General features: G+C 43.5%; 1 protein-coding gene across 1 annotated transcript in view; it reads left to right on the top strand.

Moving 5' to 3' along the window:
- The first annotated feature begins 8,233 nt into the window (after positions 1-8,233).
- Positions 8,234-9,374, top strand: part of LOC127620626 (potassium voltage-gated channel subfamily D member 3-like) — a 152,277-nt gene continuing 151,136 nt past the window's right edge. The window contains exon 1 of the mRNA XM_052093809.1: positions 8,234-8,349. The gene's annotated coding sequence lies outside the window, so the exon portion shown is untranslated. The remainder of the gene's footprint in view (positions 8,350-9,374) is intronic.

Genomic DNA, 9,374 nt, shown 5'->3' with positions numbered 1-9,374 from the left:
TTCCATACCACGGCCCCCGTCTTGAAGCCTACCACGGCCCCCGTCTTGAAGCCTGTCGCGGCCCTAGCCCCGAAGCCTGACACGGCCCTAGCCCCGAAGCCTGTCACGGCCCTAGTCCCGAAGCCTTACACGGCCCTAGCCCCGAAGCCTTACACGGCCCTAGCCCCGAAGCCTGACACGGCCCTAGCCCCGAAGCCTTACACGGCCCCAGCCCCGAAGCCTTACACGGCCCCAGCCCCGAAGCCTGTCACGGCCCCAGTCCCGAAGCCTGTCACGGCCCCAGTCCCGAAGCCTGTCACGGCCCCAGTCCCGAGGCCTGTCACGGCCCCAGTCCCGAAGCCTGTGACGGCCCCAGCTAGTCAGCGCCCATGCCCGCCACGGCCAGAGAGACAGTGCCCATGCCCGCCACGGCCAACGAGCCAGCGCCCATGCCCGCCACGGTCGGCGAGCCAGCGCCTGTAGCCTCGACCGTCCCCATGGCCACGTCCCCTGTTGGCCGAGGACGCAAGAGAAGGAAGAGGGCCCCTTCTCCCCAGTCTCATCTTGTGCTCAAGACCGCAGAGGTTCCCTCAGAGTCTTCCACAGCTCTACTGGGTTCTGCTCCGCCCCCAGAGTCTTCCACGGCTCTGCCGGGTTCTGCTCCGCCCCCAGAGTCTTCCACGGCTCTGCCGGGTTCTGCTCTGCCCTCAGAGTCTTCCACGGCTCTGTCAGCCTCTGCTCGCCCCTCAGAGCCCTCGCGGCCTCCGCCTCTCGAGTCTCCCAAGGCTCCTCCTCTCAAGCCTCCCAGGGCTCCTCTCAAGCCTCCCAGGGCTCTTCCTCTCGAGCCTCCTAAGGCTCCTCCTTTCGAGCCTCCCAGAGCTCTACCTCCCAAGCCCCCCAGGGTTCTGCCTTTCAAGTCTCTCGAGCCTCCCAGAGCGCCGCCTCTCAGGGCTTCTCCTCCTGAGTCTTTCAAGGCTCCTCCTCCCAAGCCTCCCAGGGCTCCTCTTCTCGAGCCTTCCAAGGCTCCTCCTCCCAAGCCTCCCAGGGCTCCTCCTCTCGAGCCTCTCAGGGCTTCTCCTCTCGAGTCTTTCAGGGCTCCCCCTCCCAAGCCTCTCAGGGCTCCTCCTCTCGAGTCTCTCAGGGCTCCTCCCCCCATCAAGCCTCTCAGGGCTTCCCCTCTCGAGTCTTTCAGGGCTCCTCCTCCCCTCGAGCCTCTCAGGGCTCTGTCCCTCGAGTCTTTCATGGCTCCACCCCTCGAGCCTCTCAGGGCTCCGTCCCTCGAGTCTTTCATGGCTCCACCCCTTAAGCCTCTCAGGGCTCCGCCTCTCGAGCCTCCTACGGCTCTGCCTCCCGAGCCTCCCACGGCTCCACCTCCCGAGCCCCTCACGGCTCTGCTCCCAAAGACTCCAGAGCTTTCTATGGCTCCGCCTCTTGGGCCTCCTACGGCTCTACCCCCCGAGACTACAGAGCCTGCCAGGTCGTCGCCTCAGGGACCTCCCACGGCGCCACCTCCTGAGCCTTCCAGGCCTTCCCCCCTAAAGCCTCCGTCGGCTCCACCTCCAGAGCCTTTCAGGCCTTCGCCCCTAAAGCCTCCTTCGGCTCCACCTCCAGAGCTTTCCAGAACCCCACCTCCAGAGCCGCCTACAGTGCCGCCTCTGACGGCACCGCCTTTCATGGCTCAGCCCGGACTTCCTGACCCTCTCCCTGTCCTGTGGCCTCTTCCCTGGCCTCCGGACCCTATTCCTGTCCGGTGGTCACCTTCCAGACCCCCGGACCCAGTCCCTGTCCTCCAGTCGCCTTCCAGACCCCCTGACCCTGTCTCTGCCCTACGGCTGCCCCTAGATCTCCCGACCACCCGCCTGTCCGCTATGTTCCCCAGACCTTGCCTTGATACTGCCCATTGACCCCATGGACTGTCTCATTTCCCTCTGTGCCCCTTGGACTGCCCTCAATTTTGTTTGTGTGTTTTGTGGGTTGTCTGTTCAGGGTTTTTGTTTGTTGGGTTCGTCCAGCACCACTTCCTCGCAACCGGCGCGGCCGTCAGGAGCCGTCCGTTTTAGAGGGGAGTACTGTCACGAACCCGCTACCTCGCTCCGCCCCTCGAGCTCCCACGCTCGTTCTGCCCCCTCGAGCTCGCAGCGCTCTTTTTGGCTCGCTTCGAGCCCTCACGCCCACTTTGCTCCTACTGGCTCACATGCTCGTAGGCAATCTCCCTTCCTCGAGGTTTCTCACGCGTTTCCAATCCCCCAGAACATTATGACCACCTGCACTCGCGTCATCTGCACTCCTGCACATTAGTTTCACCTGCACTCGTCTCATCACCTGTCATGGTTTACACCTGCACTTGCCCCTATATATATCACTACCCTTTAGTCTCATGGTTGTTGGTTATTGTATTTAGTTTCCGTGTCTTTGCCCCCGCTAGTCTCGTCTAGTTTTGACCTCCTCTCGTTCACCTCTTAGCTTGCCAGCTCCCTTGTTCCCCTGTCTTTTGCTCCCACTTGTTATTCTTATTCTGATTACCCGGCTTTGACCCCTACGCTCTCGTTGACCACTCTCTCCTGGATTTGCCCCTTTACCCTATCTTGATTCCCGGCTCGATTTAACGCTCACCCTGACCATTCTTCACTGGATTTGCCCTGTTTTTGTACTGTTGCCTGCTTTGTTGGAATAAAGCAGTTTTCTCCGACATTGTGACTGTCTCGTCTTGTGTTTGTGTGTGCGGGTTACATAATGTTTTTTCTCTGAAGCTAAATTTCTTAGATCACATACCAGATTAAAACTGATGAACATAATGTTATAGCCTACTTTTGGTGCATTTGCATTAATATTTTGAGCCTTACTTTAACTTGCGCATTAAGAAGCATTACGAATTAATGAGATTGAGATGTTGTTAGGGACGTTTTGGAATGGCAACAAACTGGCAACAAACCTGTTTATTAACTTTTCTAATCAATTACCTTTGTCTTCATTTATAAATGGGTTCAGGTAACAAATCCACAGTAAGCCGGGTGAGATCAACGCCTTATCAAACTTTTGGTTGCATTTCCACAGGCAGACTGGCATGAAAGCAAGGGACGGGAGGATCGATCCTTAAGTATTGATACTTCTGATACTGATGTTGCATCAAAAATATCGATCCTCACACTAAAATATCGAGAAACAAAAAATGAAACTAGGGATATTATTATTTGGTTACCATGTACTAGAACAATAATCTTCACAGTGCTTCAAAGTTAAATAAAGGGATTAGGCTGTATTAGTAAATACTTGTGTAGGATGGGAACTATTTGTTCTTCCTCATTTGAACATCATGCTGAAAAACACAAGCAGAGAAGCACTTGTGCAGTCACAATATTCATTCAAATGAGGGATCAGTGCCTTGAAGAGGTAATGATAGAAAATCAGAGAAACAGCTTCTGGGGTAAATTCACACTAAATTAACATATCTAAATGTGACATTTCTTATGAGTTTATGTGTAATTGTTGTTAACTAAAGTAATATTGTAATAACCATGTTTTCTTTTCTTTCTTTCTTTTTTGGCTGAAACCATGGTTTTACTACAGTAATATTGTAGTAGTAACTACAATACCGGTTAATAGTGGTTAACTGTGTAACTATGGTTTAACTAAATATTATGATTAAACTATATTTAATGTAGTGAAACCATGGTTATTTTTAGTAAGGGTAAACAAAACAGAAGTCTAATAATTTTCTATTTAGGCTCACAAATGTAAAAAAATAAAATAAAATGACTTGAATTATGACTTAAAAATATATTTTAAATTACCCATTTTATCCCAAGAAATAAAAAATATATATTTAATAGAAGTATCGGTATTGGTATTGGTATCGGTATCGATGATATTGGACTATTGGATTATTGGTATGGGATGGAAAAGAAAATAAGTGGTATCGCCCATCCATAAGTGACCTGGCCCACCCAATCATGAACTTGGCCCACCTTGAGAACTACACCTACACCCACCCTTCCAACTGGCCCAACCAGCAGGTCCTATGGGCCACCATACATCTTAGAGCTGGAGCCAGGCCAGAGTGACACGTAAATACCGAATAGCTCCACCAAAAGAGGCAGACCAAACTTAAAACAGTGTAATGATTTTAGAGGGTGAACATAAGGACGTTGTCGTTATGTGAGGTGAGAGAAACTGGTCGGTGTAAAGTTAATTAATATATTTAAAAAATAATACAAAATAACGCAATGTTTGAGAATCAAATGAGTCTGGATAATGTTTCAGTGTGCAGACAGCAATGTCTAAAATTTGGAGAAAACTAATTTTAGCTGAAATTTAACTCTTAAGCTTTTGATGTCAATAACCTTATGACATCTATTTGCTATGCATATTTGTGACCTTATGCATTCGAAATAGAATTCGTTTTAGCTATATAACTAGCATTTTAGCTGCATAGTTATAGTCAGGTGGAGCTGTGACTATTCTGTGCTGCCCACTCCAAACACATTCAGATTTTGAGGTTGTTGTGCCACAGCAGCAGAGCACTGCATAATAAAACAGGAGTTTACAATTTGACGGTTACGCAAGGATTTAAAAGGGAAATTATGGAGTTAGAATCATGCCAAAACCTCACACACACACACACACACACACACACACACACACACACACACACACACACACACACACACACACACACACACACACACAAAACGTGTTTAACTCACACCCAACGATTCACAAACAAACTCAGTGTGGTTTGCAAATACAAAACGTCACTCACAAACTAATGCATTTTGTTCTGCAAATACAAAACGTACCTATCAAACAAATACAGTATGTTTTACATATACATAGAAACGTATTTCTTCAATGACAAAAATATCCTCCAAGTACAAACTAAAATCTTTCAAGTACAAAACAAAATTCTACAAGTACAAAACAAAATTCTACAAGTACAAAACAAAATCCTTCAAGTACAAAACAAAATTCTACAAGTACAAAACAAAATCCTTCAAGTACAAAACAAAATTCTACAAGTACAAAACAAAATCCTTCAAGTACAAAACAAAATTCTACATGTACGAAAAACTGTCACGTGACTTTTGGCACTACTTTTCCGCCTTGCTGATCCACACACAAATGCCTTAAGATCCACACACATGCTAGTAAATTGTCATGTAATTCGCAATCCACAACATCAGGTGGCGCCGCAACGGACATGGAAAGAGAAGAGAAGAAGAAACGTTAGCGTGGGTAGGGTGTTTTGAACACGATGAGTGGCCAACAGGTGAGTTTGCAGTCGTTGCTGGTGAAAAATCAAATGTTAACTAACTAAACTCCAGGAATGTCTGTCGTGGGTAGGGTGAGATATATATACATATACATATTTATATGTGTGTAGCTTATGGTACACGAGGAGCTAACCTAGCTTACACCGATTAGGCTAATTTTTCATTTTGTTTCTAACTTAACTAAATTAAACTATACTATGGTCACATATAATGTTACACTTGATATGTCTTGGTCTTAAGGCGGAATTTTGAAGTGAAGACCACCTCAGGCCACACACATTTGTTTAAGCACCATCTGAGGAGTCATGTTAAGTCACTGAAATAACAAAGTCACGGGAGGCTTTAATTGTGAAGAGTTTATAGGAGTTGAAATGTCATTAGCGCAAACCTTTTTTAGCGACGCTGCTCGCGCTAATTCACGTGAAAAGATGTGGAGATATTTGGTGCTAATATGTTCACGGAACAGTTATAAATACTACAGGAGGTTAAAGTGTAAGCAGAAACAGCCACAGTGCGCTAAGTATGTGCGAAGATTTTAATTGAATTAAAGTATATTCAATCAGTTTTAAGAATAAACTTGAGGGAGGTTCAAGGGGTCTTTATATATATATATATATATATATATATATATATATATATATATATATATATACACACAACTTTTAATTCTGACTTTTTCTAGAAATAGACTTTTTCCACAAATTTCTTTTGCACCAAAAATGCATCCCATTGACATTAATTTGAACATACATTGACAGAAAGTAATGTTATTCAGTCTCAGAATAAATATTGTGTATTTCTGGAGTTTGTTTCAAAATGTTATCAAATGTGGTCCGGGTCCATGATGTAAAAATGTTTGAAAACCACTGCTCTACATAAACACTTTACATGTCTTTTCAGGGATTGTACCTACCACATTTGGACTGGGAGGACAGTGGTCTGCCTGATGAGCCACACCATGGCGTCACTGTTCCTGAGATGGGCGATGTACTGAGTGATGAGCAAATGGCAGCACTAAGGGCAGCCATAAATCCCCTGGGACACTCCCAATCACATGGCTCAGACATCTACCTACTTACTGTGCAGGATGTCCAGCACTTACTAGGCTTACAGTAAAACGTACTCAGCAAAGGACCTGATTCGATGCAATTGTAGCACAAATACACTCTCACATTCTCTACATACATTTGGGTAACAAAAAGAACACTTATTTACAGAATAATGCCCCTGCTAATAACTGATTTGTAAGAGATGTTACAGTATAGGCCTATCATTTCTTTTCACACTAAAACCAAATAAATATTTCAGAACCAGTGAGGTTGTCTCATGTTTGATTTTTCTCTGTTTAATCAAATCAGACCAGCAGGAAGCATAGCTTTCCTCAAGCAGTGCTAGCAGCGGACTTTCAGCTCTCTTAATATCATAATGAATGTTCAAACCAAAGACATGTAGATTGTATTATTTTTATTGTAGTGTGAATACAATCTTAAAACATCTGGGGGGTTGGAACAACCAAAGAAATACAATAACTTTGTTTAACTGACAACAAACAACCCAGGAGACAATGTTGAAATGTCAAAAAGACGACAAAAAAAAGATTAAAGAGAACCAAACTGGCTGCATTCTGGAGTTTAGTTAGTTAACATTTGATTTTTCACCAGCAACGACTGCAACCTCACCTGTTGGCCACTCATCGTGTTCAAAACACCCTACCCACGCTAACGTTTCTTCTTCTCTTCTCTTTCCATGTCCGTGGCGGCGCCACCTGATGTTGTGGAGTGCGAATTACATGACAATTTACTAGCATGTGTGTGGATCTGAAGGCATTTGTGTGTGGATCAGCAAGGTGGAAAATTAGTGCCAAAAGTCACGTGACAGTTTTTCGTACTTGTAGAATTTTGTTTTGTACTTGAAGGATTTTGTTTTGTACTTGAAGGATTTTGTTTTGTACTTGTAGAATTTTGTTTTGTACTTGAAAGATTTTAGTTTGTACTTGGAGGATATTTTTGTCATTGAAGAAATACGTTTCTATGTATATGTAAAACATACTGTATTTGTTTGATAGGTACGTTTTGTATTTGCAGAACAAAATGCATTAGTTTGTGAGTGATGTTTTGTATTTGCAAACCACACTGAGTTTGTTTGTGAATCGTTGGGTGTGAGTAAAACACGTTTTGTGTGTGTGTGTGTGTGTGTGTGTGTGTGTGTGTGTGTGTGTGTGTGTGTGTGTGTGTGTGTGTGTGTGTGTGTGTGTGTGAGATTTTGGCATGATTCTAACTCCATAGTAGGAAATAACTGCATGATCAGAAATTGTTAAAAAGCGAATTCATGAACATGAACTTCACGAAATGATTCGTGAGATATGAGAGGCATGCACGCACAGTATAATCAGTTACAAATACTGCACTAAATTAACTCATAATTCTTCTATGAACGTCACGTTTGCTTATAATTAAGAGAAACCGAAGCTCACTTTTTGAGCTTTGTTATCATTCGGTAATACATATATGCAATGATTTATTCATGTCCTCATAAAACTGTGTACGCTTAGCTTAAAGCGTCAAACATCTCATCAGTCCACACCATACACCAATAAGCTCTGGTATATAAACCAATGTTTAATGGATGTGGGCGGGACTACACGTGTCGCCCCGCCCCATCATCCAGACTGTACTCTGGAGTACTCGGAGTGAGTGAGTGAGTGAGTGAGTGAGTGAGTGAGAGAGAGAGAGAGAGAGAGAGAGAGAGAGAGAGAGAGAGAGAGAGAGGTTGGGAAAAGACTGCCACCTCTATCCATCAGCCAGCCGAGCATCCTGCGGGAAGTCACTTCCAGCGCGCGAGCTGCATTTCTGACCGTCCGAGCAAATGGATCACTGAACAACGCAGGATGTGACAGAGCGGCACGAATGAAAAACTAAACTAGTATGTTGTGCGTTGTGCTCCAAATACGCTGGTTTATGCTAATTTTCCACTTGGGTTCTTGTTTTGTCAATCTTTTCTCATTAATGTGCGGATTTTCGGTGCGCACTTTCGAAGTATTATCAGGGGGATATGTCGTAAATTTAGCTGAATGAATGAAAAATTCAAATATTTTTCATGGGTAAGTGAAAAAAGAATGTGGAAATGGAATCAAATGAGTTGATTGTGTTTGATTGAAACTATTATTATTGTTATTATTATTATTGATAACCAAATGTGAACGTTTGGAACCGATAATATTCATCATCCTTATATTGTCCAATAATTGGTCGCAGATGAGAATAGCGGTTGAGGGAAATCTTGATCCTCGTGAGGTAAAAAAAAACTGTTTTGTAATAATATCAGTGTTAAGATACATTAGATATTTGTTGGCTTTTTTCTTTTCTTTTTTGTATTGAGATCAACAGGTTCGCGTCTGTTTCGAACTGCTGTTGGACTGCAGAAGGGCTCGCTTACACAATCACAAATCGTGGTCGTATTACAAGAGCTGAGAATTAGGCTAATAGTTTTGAAATTTTATTTAAAAGGTAATAAGCGTTCTTAACGAGTTTTCATGATGTATGTAATGTAATGAAGCATGGAGGATATTTGTTTTTCATTGCAAAATAATGTTGATAAACAGATAATTAATCTGCAGTTTTCTTTGAAAATGGCTATTTGTACAGAAGATTCTAATATATTCGTGTCAGAAGAATACAGGCATTACTGTACGTTATTTTTGTGTCTATGCTGTAAAAATGATGGAATAAGGATGTCTAGTACAGTATTCTATTCATCTGCCATATTAAAGAAACAGGTTTGAGGTTTGAAAGATATTTTTTTAATTTTATACGGTACCTGAAGTCTGAAATCAGTTTTCAAGATTTATATCAGGCATTGAAACACAGAATGTAAAGACAGAATGTCAGAATCCCAATGAGTTTGGATCTAACTTTGTAGAAATCCCAGTCATTAATGTAACACCTCATCTATTTTCACTTTATTTATCTTTTGTTTCTGATTTCTTGTCTTGTTCCTCTCCCTTTTTTGCACATATTATTGGTACCTTAATTTTTCCATTGCAATTTCTGTCTTCCTTATCTCTCCTCTTCCTTTTTCTTCACTTTTCTGTATTTTCATACTTCTTTTACCACACTCCTTTAACCT

This window comes from Xyrauchen texanus, chromosome 27 (assembly GCF_025860055.1).
Source record: "Xyrauchen texanus isolate HMW12.3.18 chromosome 27, RBS_HiC_50CHRs, whole genome shotgun sequence".
Lineage (NCBI taxonomy): Eukaryota > Metazoa > Chordata > Actinopteri > Cypriniformes > Catostomidae > Xyrauchen > Xyrauchen texanus.
The sequence above is the reverse complement of the archived record's forward strand: the minus strand, read 5'-3'. Positions and strand labels throughout refer to the sequence as shown.